At 38.2% G+C, this 15,958-nt stretch overlaps 1 pseudogene; it reads left to right on the forward strand.

Annotated features, from left to right (window-relative positions):
- Positions 1 to 141: 141 nt before the first annotated feature.
- On the forward strand, positions 142 to 10,842 carry LOC112821865 (putative ribosomal protein uL13-like; annotated as a pseudogene).
- Positions 10,843 to 15,958: the final 5,116 nt, after the last annotated feature.

Here is a 15,958-nt window from a genome sequence, read left to right on the forward strand (position 1 = left end):
AATCCGAAGACCAATCTGCCTTTACATGGAATGGGAGACAATGGACCTTCCAGGCATTGTCCTAAGGGTATGTCCATAATCCCACAATTTTTCACAGAATGGTAGCCAGAGATTTGAAAAAAATGGGTACTGCAAGAAGAAATGGTGCTTTATCATTATATAGATGATGTTATGTTAACCTGTGATGATTTATCCTCCCTGTCTCAAGCAGCCATGTCTTTACAGGCCTACTTTAAGACAGAAGGATCGGAGGTAAACACTAGCAAGATCCAAGCATCGGGTCAATCAGTAAAGTTCCAGGGCATCATCTGGTCAGATAAAACAGAAGTATTCCCAGAGACAGTCATTGCTAAAATGCAAGCCTTCCCTAATCCCTGAAATGGTAAAGGAATTACAGGTTTTTGATTTATTGGGTTATTAGAGAACTTTTATTCCCCTTCTAGCACAGATATTAAGACCTTTATATGCCTTGGTTAAAAAAGAGAAGTCAATGGGATTGGGATGCTAACCCCAATGTTAAAAATGGTAGTAAAACAGTAAAAATGGTAGTAAAACATTAATACCCCCAGGCCCTGGGGATATTAATGCCAGATATAAGTTGTGAATTAGATATAAGTTTATATCTAGAAAGGTTTGGCTGGGAGTTGTGGCAATGACAAAATTGAAAATAAATCTCATTAGGACTCTGGTCTCAATTATGGAAGAGAACAGGAGCCAGGTATAGTCCAATTCAGAAACAACTATTTGCTGCGTATCTTGCACTGCAACAGATGGAAGTACTGATGACCTGCCTGTGATGATATGAACCACTCTGCTGGGTAGGAGGATGGATTAAGGATGTATATAGCAAGCCGAAGAGTGTCTGTGCCCAGATAAGCATGTTATACAAATGGCATGCTTACCTACAGCAGAGGACCATTTACAATGTCAGCCTTCTATCTCATGAACTACACCCATTACAAGGACAAGTCACCTATGTTGACCCAGCTCAACTCCCAGAAGTTGCCAACATTATGTCTCCCTTCCCCCAAATAAAGAGGTAGTCTAACCTCTAGCAGACGCATGGTACATTGATGGCAGTTGCAAGGAAAACCCACCTATTCAGTATTCCTCTGCTATCCAACTGGATTCTGATGTACTTTGGTTTGAGTAGGCAGAATTGACAGCAGTATGGATTTTGTTGATGCAAGAACCCATGCCCATTGATTTGGTCACTGACAGCTGGGCAGTGTAGAAAGGGTTAACAACATGGATGCGCCAATGGCACAAAGAAGGCTTGGCTATATTAAGTAGACCCCTGTGGGGAGTGGAACTATGGGAAGATATTTGGGTAGTATGTACTAAGGGTTGCAGGCATCTGATTCTGGCATGTGTCTACTCAACTCCACATCAATATACCAGGCAATCATGAGGCAGGATCTCTAGCCCAGGCATGAGCCCTTCTGATGTGCTTCTCTGATGTAGCAATATGGGTCCACTGTAAATCAGGACACCAATGTCCCAAAACTACTTGGAAAATAATAAAAAGATGACATCATCCTTTAAAATATTCTGATCTAAAAAAAATTTAAAAATAGGGTGCCTGGGTGGCTCAGTCAGTTAAGCATCCAACTCTTGATTTCAGCTCAGGTCATGTCGAGCCCCATGTCAGTCTCCATGCTCAGTGGGAAATCTGCTTGAGATTCTCTCTCTCCCTCTCTCTCTGCCCCTCCCCCATCTAAAATAAATAAATAAATCTTTGAAAAAAATAAAAATAATAAAAATGAAATAAAATAAAATATTCCAATCTACAAGCACTGACAAGGACTGCCCACAGTGCCACCTCAGGCAATGCCCATTGCACCACACCTTAGGACATATTGGGCAGACTACAAACATACTCTCTTTCCTGCTGGAAAACATTACATAGGCCCATTGCCAGTATCAAAAGGGCACAAATATGTACTGGCCTGTGTGGATAATTTCACAGACTTGTATAAGCCTTTGTCTGTAGAAAAGATAACCAGGCTGCAATTATAAAGGGATTAATGGGCCCTGGGAAGATGGCCAAGTAGGAGGATCCTAAAATCACCTAATCCCATGGATACACCTAGATAATAGCCACATGAGTGTCACTAACCCAGAAAATGAATGGAACACTGGCAGAACAGACTCCACAGTTAATCGTAGAGAGGAAGCCACACCAAAAATGTTAGGAAGGGCAGAGTCCTGGTCTAGAACCAAACTAACCAGTGAGGCTAATCACAAATGGGAGAGACACCACAAATACAGAGAAGGGAAAGGAATAGACCCTACACATGCACCCCAGACAGGGGGACCTGTGAGTTCTCATGATGTTTGGCTTTGAAAACCAGAGGGGCTTACCCTAGTGAGTTTTTTACACTCTGTGGGGCTTAACACTGGGGACATTAAAATCAGTGTCTCAGCTCTGGGAGAGCTAGAGGATGACTGGAAACTAAGTCCTTGCCCTTAAGGAGCCAGCATAAAAAACAACCCCACCAAGATACAGCATAGAAGCAGCAGTTTGAAAAGTTCCTGGGGTATACAAAAGATTTATTTACTAATCTGAGAATGTACATAAGAAGGGTAGGAATCTTTGAGAGACTTCTCCAAGAACAAAAAATGTGGCTGCTGCCATTCCATTCCCCCTTCAGACTAGATAGCCAGACACCTGTGGAAACCACCAGGAACACTCTCAACATAGATTGCTATCACTGTGTTCCCCACCCCCATGTTCTCCTGTGGACTTGCCCTATCCAGCCTGCTCCATTACCCAACACTCTCTCCAGAGCAGCTCCAGCCAGGCCTAATCTTGCAAGCACCACAGTAGGGACTAGCACATCCCTTGATAACACTGCACACCCTACCCCTGCATTCGCCTGTGGACTGCCCCATCTAACCTGCCCCACTTGGCAGGAGTCCCACCAAAGTGGTGCCTGGCACATTTTACTCTGCAAGTGGCCCCAACAGTGACAAGCACCACTCCAAAGAGATTCCTGCCTTATAGGGAAGGGAAGATAACCACATATAACAGTTCCACTACATCCAAGCATGGGGCTGGGGGCAGACATCTGCTCTGGCTGCCAGTCCTGCCCACCAACAAAAATATTATAGAGGACAGCACAAGGAGAGATCCCTATAGTTTGGGGTCACTGCAACTACAACAGACAAACAGGAGGCAGACATCTGCTCTGAATTAGTCTCTGACCATCAATGAAAGCCTCTCAGGGGACAATGCAGGCAAAGCACCCTGTAATATGTTGCAACCACAGCCCCAGCAAATGGGCTAAGGACAGGCATCTAGTCTGACCCAACTATAAGACCAAGGAGGCCCAGAATGGCCCCTTAACAGCACAGGGACCAAACTCTGCCCACAAAAGTAAAAAAAGGACCATTTTAGCCAACTGGTCTGAAAGCAAATATGGTTCAGCCACAAACATAAGATGTATACAAAACACATAGGAGACATTCCTGAAGCACCAGGTTGTGGTGAACAGGAGGCATCGTACTACAAAGCACCACAGGACCTCCTCTTCATAAGGCCACTACTTTAAGATCAAGAAAAATAGCTGATTTTCTGAATACATAGAAATAAAAAAGAGATTTAGACAAAATGAGGAGACGGAGAAAGATGTTCCAAATAAAAGAATAGGACAAAATCGTAGCAAAAGGGCTAAACAATAAGAAGTATACCTGATAGAAAATTCCAAATAATGATCATAAAGATATTTAATGGACTTAAGAAAAGAGTGGAGGATCTCAGTGAGACATTCAACAAACATATAGAAAATATTAAAAAAGAACCAATCAGAGATGAAGAACTAAATAACTGAAAATAAAAATACACTAGAGGGAATAAATAGTAGACTAGAGTAAGAAGAATGGATCAGCAAGGTGGAAGACAGGGTAATGAAAGCAACCAAGCAGAACAGCAAAAAGAAAAAAAAAAGACAACAACTTAATATAGACTGCTATATGCATAGAATGTTATATATGAACCTATTGGTAACCACAAATCAAAAACCTGTAATATATCCACAAAAAAATGAATAAAACAGGACCTAAGTGCATCACTAAATAAAGCCATTAAATCTCAAGGGAAGAGGGGAAGAGAAAGAACAGAGAAGAACTAAAAAAAAAAAAAGAAAGAAAGAAAACAAGTAACAAAATGGCAATAAGCACATAGTTATCAATAATCACTTTCAATGTAAATGGACAAAGTGCTCCAATCAAAATACAGAAGGTTATTGAATGGATAAAACAGCAGGACCCATCTATATGCTGCTTACAATAGACTCACTTCAGACCTAAAGAGACATGCAGATTGAAAGTGAAGGGATAGAAAAACATTTACCATGCAAATGAAAGCCAAAATAAAGTTGGGGTGGCAATAATTATATCTGACAAAATGAACTTTAAAACAGAGACTGTAATAAGGGACAAAGAAGAACACTACATAGTGATAAAGGGAACAGTCCAACATGAATATATAACAATTGTAAATATTTATGCACCCAACATGGGAGTACCCAAATACATAAAGCAACTATTAAAATAACTTGAAGAAACTGTTAATAATAAAATAAAATTAATAAAAAAATTGTAGGGAACTTTAACACCCATTTACATCAATGGACAAATCATCCAGACACAGAATCAACAAGGAAACAATGGCTTTGATTGACACGTTGGACCAGAAATCTAACAGATATATTCAGAACATTCCACTTGGAACAGCAGAAAGTACATTCTTTTTAGGTGCACATGGAACATTCTCCAGAATAGACCACATGTTAGGCCACAAACAAGTCTCAACAAATTAAAAAAAAAATGAAATGATATCATGCATCTTTTCTGACCACAACAATATGAAACCATAAATCAATCACAAGAAAGTATCTGGAAAGAACACAAATACATGGAGGTTAAAAAACATGCTACTAAACAATGAATGAGTCAACAAGGAAATTTTTTAAAAATGGAGACAAATGAAAATGGAAATAAAATGGTGCAAAATCTTGGCAATGCAGAAAAAGCTGTTCTAAGAGGAAAGATTATAGCCATACAGGCCTACCTCAAGAAGCAAGAAAAATATCAAATAAACAGCCTAACCTTACACCTAAAGGAGCTAGGAAAAGAACAACAAATGAATGAAGACTTAAGCCAGCAGAAGAAGGGAAATAATAAAGATTAGAACAGAAATAAATGAAATAGAGACTAAAAAGACAATATAACAGATCAATGAAACCAGCAGTTGGTTCTTTGAAAACATCAAACAAATTTATAACCCTTAGCCAGACTCATCAAAAAAAAAGTAACCAAAAAGGACCCAAATAAATAAAACCAGAAATGAAAGAGGAGAAATAACAACCAACACCACAGAAATACAAAGGGGCAAAATAGAATATTAGGAATAATTATATGCCAAAAAATTGACAACCTAGAAGAAACGGATAAATTCCTAGAAATACATAACATTCCAAAACTGATTCAGGAAGATATAAATAGTTTGACTAGACTAATTATTAGCAATGAAATCAAATCAGTAATCAAAAACTCCCAACAAACAAAAATCCAGGGCCAGATGGCTTCACAGATGAATTCTACCAAATATTTAAGGAAGAGTTAATACCTGTTCTCAATATAGTCCAAACGATAGAAGAGGAAGGAAATTTTCTGAATTGATTCTACAAGGCCACCATTACCCTGCTACCAAACCAGATAAAGACACTACAAAAAAAAAAAAAAAAGAGAGAGAGAGAGGGAGAGAGAGAGAGAGAGAAAGAGAGAACTACAGGGCAATATCTCTGATGAACATAGATGCAAAAATCCTCAACAGAATATTAGCAAACTGAATCCAACAATACATTACAAAAATCATTCACTCCAATCAAGTTGGATATATTCCAGGGATGCAAGGGTGGTTCGTTATTAGCAAATCAATCAATGTGATATATCTCATTAAAAAAGAAAGGATAAAGCCAATATGACCATTTCAATAGATGCATAAAATACTTTTGACAAAGTACAACATCCATTCATGATAAAAACTCACAACAAACTAGGTTTAGAGGGAGCATACCTCAACATAATAAAGGCCATATATGAAAAACTCACAGCTAACATCATATTCAATGGTGGAAAACTGAGAGCTTTTCCTCTAAGATCAGGAACAAGACAGAGATGTCCAGTCTCACAATTTTTTTCAACATAGCACTGGGGGTGCTAGCCACAGCAATGAGAAAAGAAAAAGAAATTAAAGGCACCCAAATTGGTAAGGAAGAAGTAAAAGTTTCACAATTTGCAGATACCATGGTACTATAAAAAAACAAAAAACAAAAAACTAAGGATTCCACCAAACTACTAGAACTGATCAATGAATTCAGTATTGTCACATGATACAAAATCAATGTACAGAAATATTTTGTATTTATATTCACTAATAATGAAGTAGCAGAAAGAGAAATTAAGAAATCAACCCCATTTCCAATTGCACCAAAAATAATATAATACCTACGAATGAATAACCAAAAAGGTGATGGATCTGAACTCCAAAATTTATAAAACACTGATGAAAGAAATTGAAGATGACACAAACAAATGGAAAGATATTCCATGCTGATTCATTGGGAAAACCAATATTGGTAAAATGTCCATACCACTCAAAGCAATCTACAGAGTCATTGCAATCCCTATTAAAATACCAGTGACAGTTTTCTCAGAACTAGAACAAATAATGCCAAAATTTGTATGGAACCAAAAAAGACCCCAAATAAAGAAAGTAATCTTGGAAGAGAACAAAGCTGAAGGTATCACAATCACAGATTTCAAGATATACTACAAAACTGTTTTAATCAAAACAGTATGGTCCTGGCACAAAAATAGATGATAGATCAAAGGAACAAAATAGAGATCCCAGAAACAAACCCACAATTATATGGTTAATTAGTCTATGACAAAGTAGACACGAATATACAATGGGAAAAAGATAGTCTTTTCAATAAATGATGTTGGGAAATTTGGACAGCTAAATGCAAAAGAATGAAACTGGACCACTTCTACACCATATACAAAAATAAACTCAAAATGAATTAAAGACCTAAATGTAAGACCTGAAACCCTAAAACTCTAGAAGAAAACACATGCAGTAATCTCTTTGACATCATCTGTAGAAACATTTTTCTAGGGCACCTGGGTGTCTCAGTTGGTTAAGCGACTGCCTTCAGCTCAGGTCATGATCCTGGAGCCCTGGGATCGAGTCCCACATCGGGCTCCTTGCTCAGCAGGGAGTCTGCTTCTCCCTCTGACCCTCTTCCCTCTCGTGCTCTCTATCTCTCATTCTCTCTCTCTCAAATAAATAAATAAAAATCTTTAAAAGAAAGAAACATTTTTTTAGATATAACCCCTTTGCAAGGAAAACAAAAGCAAAATTAAACTATTGGTACTAAATAAATAAATAAATAGATAGATAAATAAATAAATAAATAAGTTTTTGTACAGTGGAGGAAATCTAGAAGCTTAGAACCCCAATTCATTGCTAGTGGGAATAAAAAATTGTACATCCACTGTGATAAACACTTTGGCAGCTTCTTAAATTGTTAAGCATATGCTTATCATATAATCCAGGCATTGTACATCTAGGTAATTGCAAAAGAGAAAAAGAAACACATGTCCATATTGAGACCTTATGTGAGACCTTCATAACAGCGACATAATAGAAGCAGCCCAGCTGTCCATTAATAGGAAATGACTAATGGATAAAAAGCTGAGTTATGTCCATACAATGTCAGCAGTAACATGCAGTAACATAAATGAATCTTAAAAGTATTAAGCTAAATGACAAAAACCAGACAACAAAAGACTGCATACTGTATTATTCCATTTATATGAGATTCTAGAAAAGGCAAAATTATAGGGACAAAAAACAGATCCATAGTTTCCAGAGCCTGGGCGTTCATAGAATGAATTTACTACAATGGAGCACAAGGAAACTTTCTGGGATGATGGAAATAATCTGTTTCTTGAGTAGGATGTTGATTGTATCATCGACTGTATGCATTTATCAAAACTCATTGCACTGTATACTTAAAAAGGGCAATTTTATTTTACAAAAGTTATACTTCAAAAACTTAAAAAAAACAGCTTTGAAGTGTGTATTTTCTTACTATCTGAGACAATTTGTAAAAAAAATTAGAATCATAGTCCTTATAATGCTATAGAATGTGGGGTGGAGTAGGTCTGTGAAAATTAGCCTTGTAATTAAGAGACTTTTGTTCTTCTCATTCCCTAGTAATAAGTCAGGTAGTCAAGGAGGCACCTCCAGTTTCTAGTCAGGATATTTGATAAGGAATGAGCAGGTCCACTGTAGGCTTCATGACCCAGCAAGAAAGAGATCAAGGAAACTTGTAGTTCTTAGATGGAATGGAATTACCGTGTATCAGTAATGTCAGTGTTTCTTACAAATGTGGGCTGAGGTTATTAGTAGATTGTAAATCAATTTAGTAGATCATAACAATTCTTTTAAATTTTTAAATAAAATTTTAAAAATATAAGATATAGGCATATATCTCAGGTAAGAATGGTAAATATTCCTTTATGGAACCTTAAGTTTGTGTGTGAGTGCGTGTTTGTATTTAATTATTCAAGATATATATTTAATACCATAGATTTCAATAAAAAAAAACTTGAAAGTTTGAATGCCAGTAAGTTATATGTCAATAGATCTTTGAGTTTTGATATGGTCATCCCAAATGTAATGGGATGAAAAGCAGAGTCTGTGTTTCAGACTCCTCTGATGTGGCCAGGTCCTTATTCTGCGTGACCGTCATATATATGGTGTGCTTCTATGAGGCATTAGAAAGGAAAGGGGGATGTATACTCACCAACTCATTTGTATCCTAGTTGAGCCTGGCTCACTAGGGTCCAGTAAGTGCTTTCTACTCCAGCAGCCCAGAGATTTTCTTCCTAAACAACTGTTGGTCAGAACCCAGAGCTAATAAGATTGCAGGACTAACTTAAGGAGAAAATGGCCAGCTGCATGATGTGGTATGAAAAATACGGGGTTGAACATTATACCCTCTCAAAAGTCTTCTTTTGAAATCCAATTATTTCTAGGAGGATACTAAGAGTACTTGATATATAGAAGTTCTTTATTGGTAATCATTAGTATATACGATGCTCTCTTTTTCTGGAATAGAAGAGCAGTAAGTGTAGCAGGAAGGCACTTAATAGCTAAGAGATAATAGAAATAAAAAGTCTAACAAATATTTTAAGAGTTAAGAGGTGGGTGGTGGATGGGTTAAATAGGTGATAGGGATTAAGGAGTGTACTTGTGATGAGCACCAGGTGTTCTTTGGAAGTGTTGAATCACTATATTGTACACCTGAAACTCATATGACACTGTATGTTAACTACATGGAATTTATTTATTTATTTATTTATTTTATTTTTTAAAATTCTCTGGAGCTAGATTTTTTTTAATTTATTTATTTGAGAGTGAGAGAGAGAGAGAGAGCACTAGCAGGAGGGAGGGATAGAGGGAGAAGGAGAAGCAGGTTCCCCGCTGAGCAGGGAGTCTGATGTGGGACTCGATCCCAGGACCCTAGGATCATGACCTGAACTGAAGGCAGATGCTTAACTGACTGAGCCACCCAGGCACCCACTACATGGAGTTTAAATAAAAATTTTTAAAAATAAGGTATAAGAGGCTATTGAAAATCAGGCAGTATGACTAATATGATGTATAAAATAAAATTTTCCTATCCTTTCAAAAAAATAACAAGATAAGCTGTGTCAAGAGTCACTGTGACATAATTTATATTTTTATCAAGAGCCAGTTGTAGAGGTTGTTCAATTTATTTTCTTCATGACCTAGTGACTTTTGCTTTGGCTCATAGTCATACCAACAAGCTATCTTTAAACAAAAATATCTGCTTTGGATTATATGGGGAATTGGGCAAGAGTAGAGTACCCATGCACCTCTATCCAACCTCTATCTCACTCTCACCTGAGAATCACTCTGAACCATCTATAACATAAAGATGTGTGTGTGTGTGTGTGTGTGTGTAAGAAAAGGAACACATTCTTTTTTTTTTAAAGATTTTATTTATTTATTTGAGAGAGTGAGAATGAGAAAAAGAGAGAGCACATGAGAGGGGGGAGGGTCAGAGGGAGAAGCAGACTCCCTGCTGAGCAGGGAGCCCAATGTGGGACTGGATCCCAGGACTCCAGGATTATGACCTGAGCCAAAGGCAGTCGCTTAACCAACTGAGCCACCCAGGCGCCCAAAGGAACACATTCTTATCATAGGAGAAAGATGAACTTTCTACTGAATTGGGTCTAAATTTTCTGGTGGACACCACAATATGTATTAACACATCATTCTCTTTCACCCTCTTCTTTGAGATAAGTGAAATCATTGCACTGGCATGGGATAAGAATTGTTTAAACTTCCAAGCACCCAGCCACATCTTTTGGCAGACAGTGCAAGGCATGCTGCCCCACAAGACCAAGCAAGGCCAGGCTGCCCTGAACCACCTCAAGGTGTTTGTTGGGATACCTCCACCCTATGACAATAAAAAGTGGATGGTGGTTCCTGCTGCCCTCAAGGTTGTGCATCTGAAACCTACAGAAAAGTTTACTTATCTGGGCCTCCTGGCTCATGAGGTTGCCTGGAAGCACCAGGCAGTAATAGCCACCCTGGAGGAGAAGAGGAAGGAGAAGGCCAAGAGCCATTACTAGAAGAAAAACCAACTCGTGAGGTTATGGAAACAGTCCAAAAAGAACATGTAGAAAATTGACAAGTACACAGAAATCCTCAAGACCCATGGACTCCTGGTCTGAGACTGATAAAATTGATTGTTTATTCAAAAAAAAAATCTAGTCAAACAAAAACCTTGACTATTTCTAGTTTATCTTATTATAATGATACTGATTCAATTTATGAAAACTTTGTTTTTGCATTGGGTTGATGCTTATCTCCTGAATTAAAAGTAAAGCATTCTGATAATGTGCTCTTCTGGGTGCACCTATCTCTAAATGACTTCAAGATGACCAATTTCACTGATCCCATGGTTTTAAGCTACCTAAGAGACAGTAACTGGTTTTCCTGAAGTGTAAGCTCCTTTAAGGCAGGGAATAGATCTAATTCCTTTCTGAATGCTCTATGCCTGGTGCAGTGTCTGGCACAATGGAAGGGAGCAAGAAATATTTTTGAACTAACTGCCTTAACCGCTTTATGCGAGCTTACAGAGGGAGAGAGGGATAAAAGGGAATAATAATATCTAAAAAATGAGTTATGTCCAGAGTAGATTTTAGTGAAAAACTGTTAGGGAAAAGAGGACTATTTTAATTCTTAAGCCAAAGCAAAAAAACAAACAACAAAAAAAAAAAAAAAAAAGAGAGAGAGAGAGAAGGAGGAGTATGAATGGTTAATTTATTTCATCAGTACAAACAAGTGTGCTGCTTTTCAGGAGGCTTTGGGACAAGATGTTGAAAAGGAAAATGCACTTGCAGTATAAAGCAAATGCTAGGGTCATTTAATGACCCTCTCATCAGGTGGCACGGGCAGAGAGCACTGGGGTTAAGGATTTCTGGCAGTGATGGAAGGGACACAGGCCACTGCTGTTTCTTTATTGTGTAGGTAGTCATGATGCTGGATGATTCATTCATGCTGTAAATACAGAAAGTTGGCTAGGAGAAAGAAAGGGTGTGTGTGTCTGTGTGTCTCTGTGTCTGTGTATGTCTGTGTGTGTGTTTAGCATAAAGCCAGGACCATCCACAAACTGATTTAATATTGATGTGTTATACTTTTCTCCAAACATTCATAAAGGCAGTTTGGTTTCTCTACCTTTCCTTCAAAGATAAACAGATAGGCAAAAATTGCAACAATTCCCCCATACCCTACAAAATGAGTAACTATACCTGGACTTGAGGCTTTCAAGTTGTCTTGCAAAGCGATTGCTCAAAAAGATGAGTTCTCACTGTGAGGCTGCAGGCGAATGTGGTCTTGAATTCCTAATGAGACTACACTGCAGTCCCTTTTCAGGCAAAACCTGCCTTGTATGCAGAATGAGGATCTTCTGAACAAAAGATTCACAACAGTTGTGTTTCAGTTTCAAAAAGGAAAGAAAACTATTATTATTACAGAATCCTAACAGAAACAGAAGAGGAAAGGAATCTACACATAGATGAAGGTAATAGTAGGCAATAAATGAGAATAAGGCAAAGTTGCATCAAATCGGGTATGTACTTACAACATCCAACCTCATCAGCTGGGGAAATCCCTTGGAGACAGTCAGGCTGGAGTCCCAATTGAGAGGCCTGGGCGGAGCATTCTCCCTTCAGGTGAGACTTCCCACTGACCATCCCCATAAGGGCCATATTTAAAGGGGCAAATAACAGGGTTTGAAATTAAACATTTGTTCATCGACATGCAGTTTGGAGCGAGCTGCATTTCCATGTTATCATGTTTCTATATTTTCAAGGAGCCAGGGTTATGTGTGCCTTCTTCCCTTCCTGGATTCCATTCTTGGGGACTAGCCAGCCTGGAGCAGGAGGGGATATGAGACAAGATTTATAGCTCTTGCGTGCAGAACAGAAGGGCCCGTTCTGACCTGGAGGCCAGATAATATATTTCAAACAACCAGACTCCCAAGGTTATTCACACAGCAGGAGTCTCACAAAAAGTATTCCTTAGCCTGCCTTTGTACCTGCAGGTCCGGGGGGTCAGTTATGTGGGACAAATCGCAAAAACATCTATCCATACAGAACAGAGGATCAGCACGATTTCTTGTTCAAGTTTCCTACATAAAAGCTCTTGAAGGTGATGGGAGAAAACCAATCAATGCAGAGGCTTTAGAAATCAATTAACTCTTTCAGGTCCCAGAAAGACTTAAAGCCTAGTATGTAACAATAGTGGTAATATTTTTGGCATACTAATGAAGTGGCAAGTACTTTTGCAAGGGTTCAACATAGTTTCTTTAAATCATCATAACTATCAGTAAGTTTCTAAACAGAGAACAAAATTTAGGTAATCTGCCTCCAAAGCTCTGGGTCTAAAGCCCTGTGTATACTGCCAGATATATAAGCCTTGGGTTCAGACAGCTCTGGATTAAACTGCAAATTTTGTCAATTCTCAGCCTTGTTATTTTAGGCACATAACTTTATTGAGCTGCATTTCTTCATCTGTAAAACAGGGAAAACAATGCGTGGATCACAGAATTGTCATAAGGTTTAAGTGAAATAAGCCTCACACCTTGCATTTTGCACAGTGTCTAACACCTAGTAATTCCTCTACACATGGTAACAATTATTATAAGCAACTGAATGCTGTTGATTTTATATTTATTACACAAATATTTATTGAACATCTGCATAGAGAATGGTGATGAGGTCATATTGATAGGCAATGGCCAAATCAGAAAAGACCTTGTCCATTTTGCTCTCAAAGGAGAATCTCATGAATATATTTACCTTCTTAAAGGATAATTCTGTAGCACACTAAATGGAGACTGACCTTTGAAGTCAAGAAAATCAGAATACTACAGCAATAGTCCAGGGGAGAAATAAGGACTTAATGTAAGAGAGTAGCAGTATGATAGAAATGAGAAAATAGATATGAAATTTTAAAACTGGTAGTGCTGAAATGACCTAAGAATTGTTTGGATATGTGGGGTAAGGGAGATGGAATTGACGAGGATATCATCCAGATTTCTGGCTGGAACAGATAGTGGAATAATTGTTTTCATTGATTGAAATAGGGAACACAGGAAGAGGAGTAGGTTTGTAAAGCAATAGCTTTACTTGGGTAAACATGAAAGTTATATTTTGGACATGTTGAAATGGAGTTACTTGTAGGACATCTGAAAAACAATGTCCAATGAATAATTGAAAATTGCTGAAAATTGAAAAATTGAAATTAGACAACTGAAAATTAAAAATAGGTTCTTGCTCTGGGAAAAAATATGGCCTAGAGAAATAGATTTGGGATTTGTCAGCACATAGGTTGAAATATTAGATGTGACTGGGATTAGACCAAGGACCACATTTTTAGACAAGTAGGCTGAGGGCAAAATCCTGGAATACACCCCTAGGTAAGAGGTAGGAAGGGAAAGGAAGAGAAGAGGACAAAAAAATCAAAGAATAATCAGGGAGGTCAGAGATATTAAAGGACAAAAATGCATAAATCATTGGAAGGGAGAATTTTAAAATGGTCAGAGAAAACCACAGTGTCAAATGTTGCAGTTTTAAAATAAGTTAAGAATTACAAGGTGGCCATTGGATCTGGAAACATGGATGTGCTATCTTCTGTGGACCTCTCCAGAACCACCTTCACCCTTCTCCACTGCACTCTAATTTGTGCCTGGGAAACTGATGTGTATGAACCTCATTAATGGACTTTGATTTAGGTTCAAATGTTGGGTAGCCTTTGCAGAAGATCTGAAGGAAGGAGGAGAGTGATGTTTATTCACCTTACTTCCTCCCTGTGGTCAGCATATACCAGATTTTTCCATGACAGAAAAATGATGGAAAGTCACAGCTTCTGCCCAGTGTCTACCTCTAGACAGTTTTCTCCATTTCCAGGTTTTAGGAGCTGCTTCCTTCTCTTGCTCCTTTAGGCTGGAGGGCGGTAAAATGATCCCACTGTTTCTAGCCCTAGGATTCTACAGTTGTTTCCTTACACCCAGCCCACATCTTTATAAATAATCCCTTTATTGCATTATCATTAAATTATGAAATTTTAGGATGCCATCTCTTTCCTGCCGGGGCCCTGACTGATTCATTGGAAATGGATGGTGCAGGTTTGATGTAGTAGTGGGTACAAAGATAGACTAGATGGAAATGTAAACCAAATGAAAGGTGAGGGAATGTAAATAGTCAGTATTAAAAAAGACCTTTTAAGGTTAATAGTTAAGGAAAGTGGAGATGGACTAGTAACTAGAAGAGGGCATAGAAGGGTCAAGGGCTTAGTATTTTTGGTGTGCAGAGACTTTAAAGTATTTATAGGTCAAAGTTAACCAGCCAGAAAATAGAGGATAAATTGAAAATATAGTCAATGAAAAAAGTAGTTAAAGCAAGATTTCAGAGGAGATAAGAAAGAATAAAACCCAGAGCATGGGCAGAAACATTCATCTTGGACAGAAAAAGACTGAAACACCTTATTTTTATTGGTTCAGTCTTTTTCTCTACCCTATGACCCAGCAATTGCACTCCTGGGTATTTACCCCAAAGACACAGATGTAGTGAAAAGAAGGGCCATATGCACCCCAATGTTCATAGCAGCAATGTCCACAATAGCCAAACTGTGGAAAGAGCTGAGATGCCCTTCAACAGATGAATGGATAAAGAAGATGTGATCCATGTATACAATGGAATATTACTCAGCCATCAGAAAGGATGAATACCCAACTTTTACATCAACATGGATGGGACTGGAGGAGATTATGATAAGCCAAGTAGAGAAAGTCAATTATCCTACAGTTTCACTTATTTGTGGAACATAAGGAATAGCATGGAGGACATTAGGAGAAGGAAAGGAAAAATGAAGGGGGGGGGAATCAGAGGGAAAGATGAACCAGGAGAGACTATGGACTCTGAGAAACAAACAGCGTTTTAGAGGGGAGGGGGGAGGGGGGATGAGTTAGCCTGGTGATGGGGGTTAAGGAGGGCACGTACTGCATGGAGCACTGGGTGTTATATGAAAACAATGAATTGTGGATCACCACATCAAAAACTAATGATGTATTGTATGGTGACTAACACAACATAATAAAATTTTAAAAATAAATTTAAAAAAGTTTTAAAAAAAGAAATAAGGTTATACATAGATACAGATAAGTTTGCAGGTCAGAAACAGGAAATTGCAGTTTTTGCCTGAAGACATCTATTTTCTGAGATGAACAGAGAATTGTGATGATTTCTATTCTCTGAAATGAGTAGAGAACTGCGAAGAATAGAT

The sequence above is a fragment of the Callorhinus ursinus genome, unplaced genomic scaffold (assembly GCF_003265705.2).
Source record: "Callorhinus ursinus isolate GAN/ISIS: 27379988/994484 unplaced genomic scaffold, GSC_fseal_2.0 scaffold67, whole genome shotgun sequence".
In the NCBI taxonomy this organism is placed as follows: domain Eukaryota; kingdom Metazoa; phylum Chordata; class Mammalia; order Carnivora; family Otariidae; genus Callorhinus; species Callorhinus ursinus.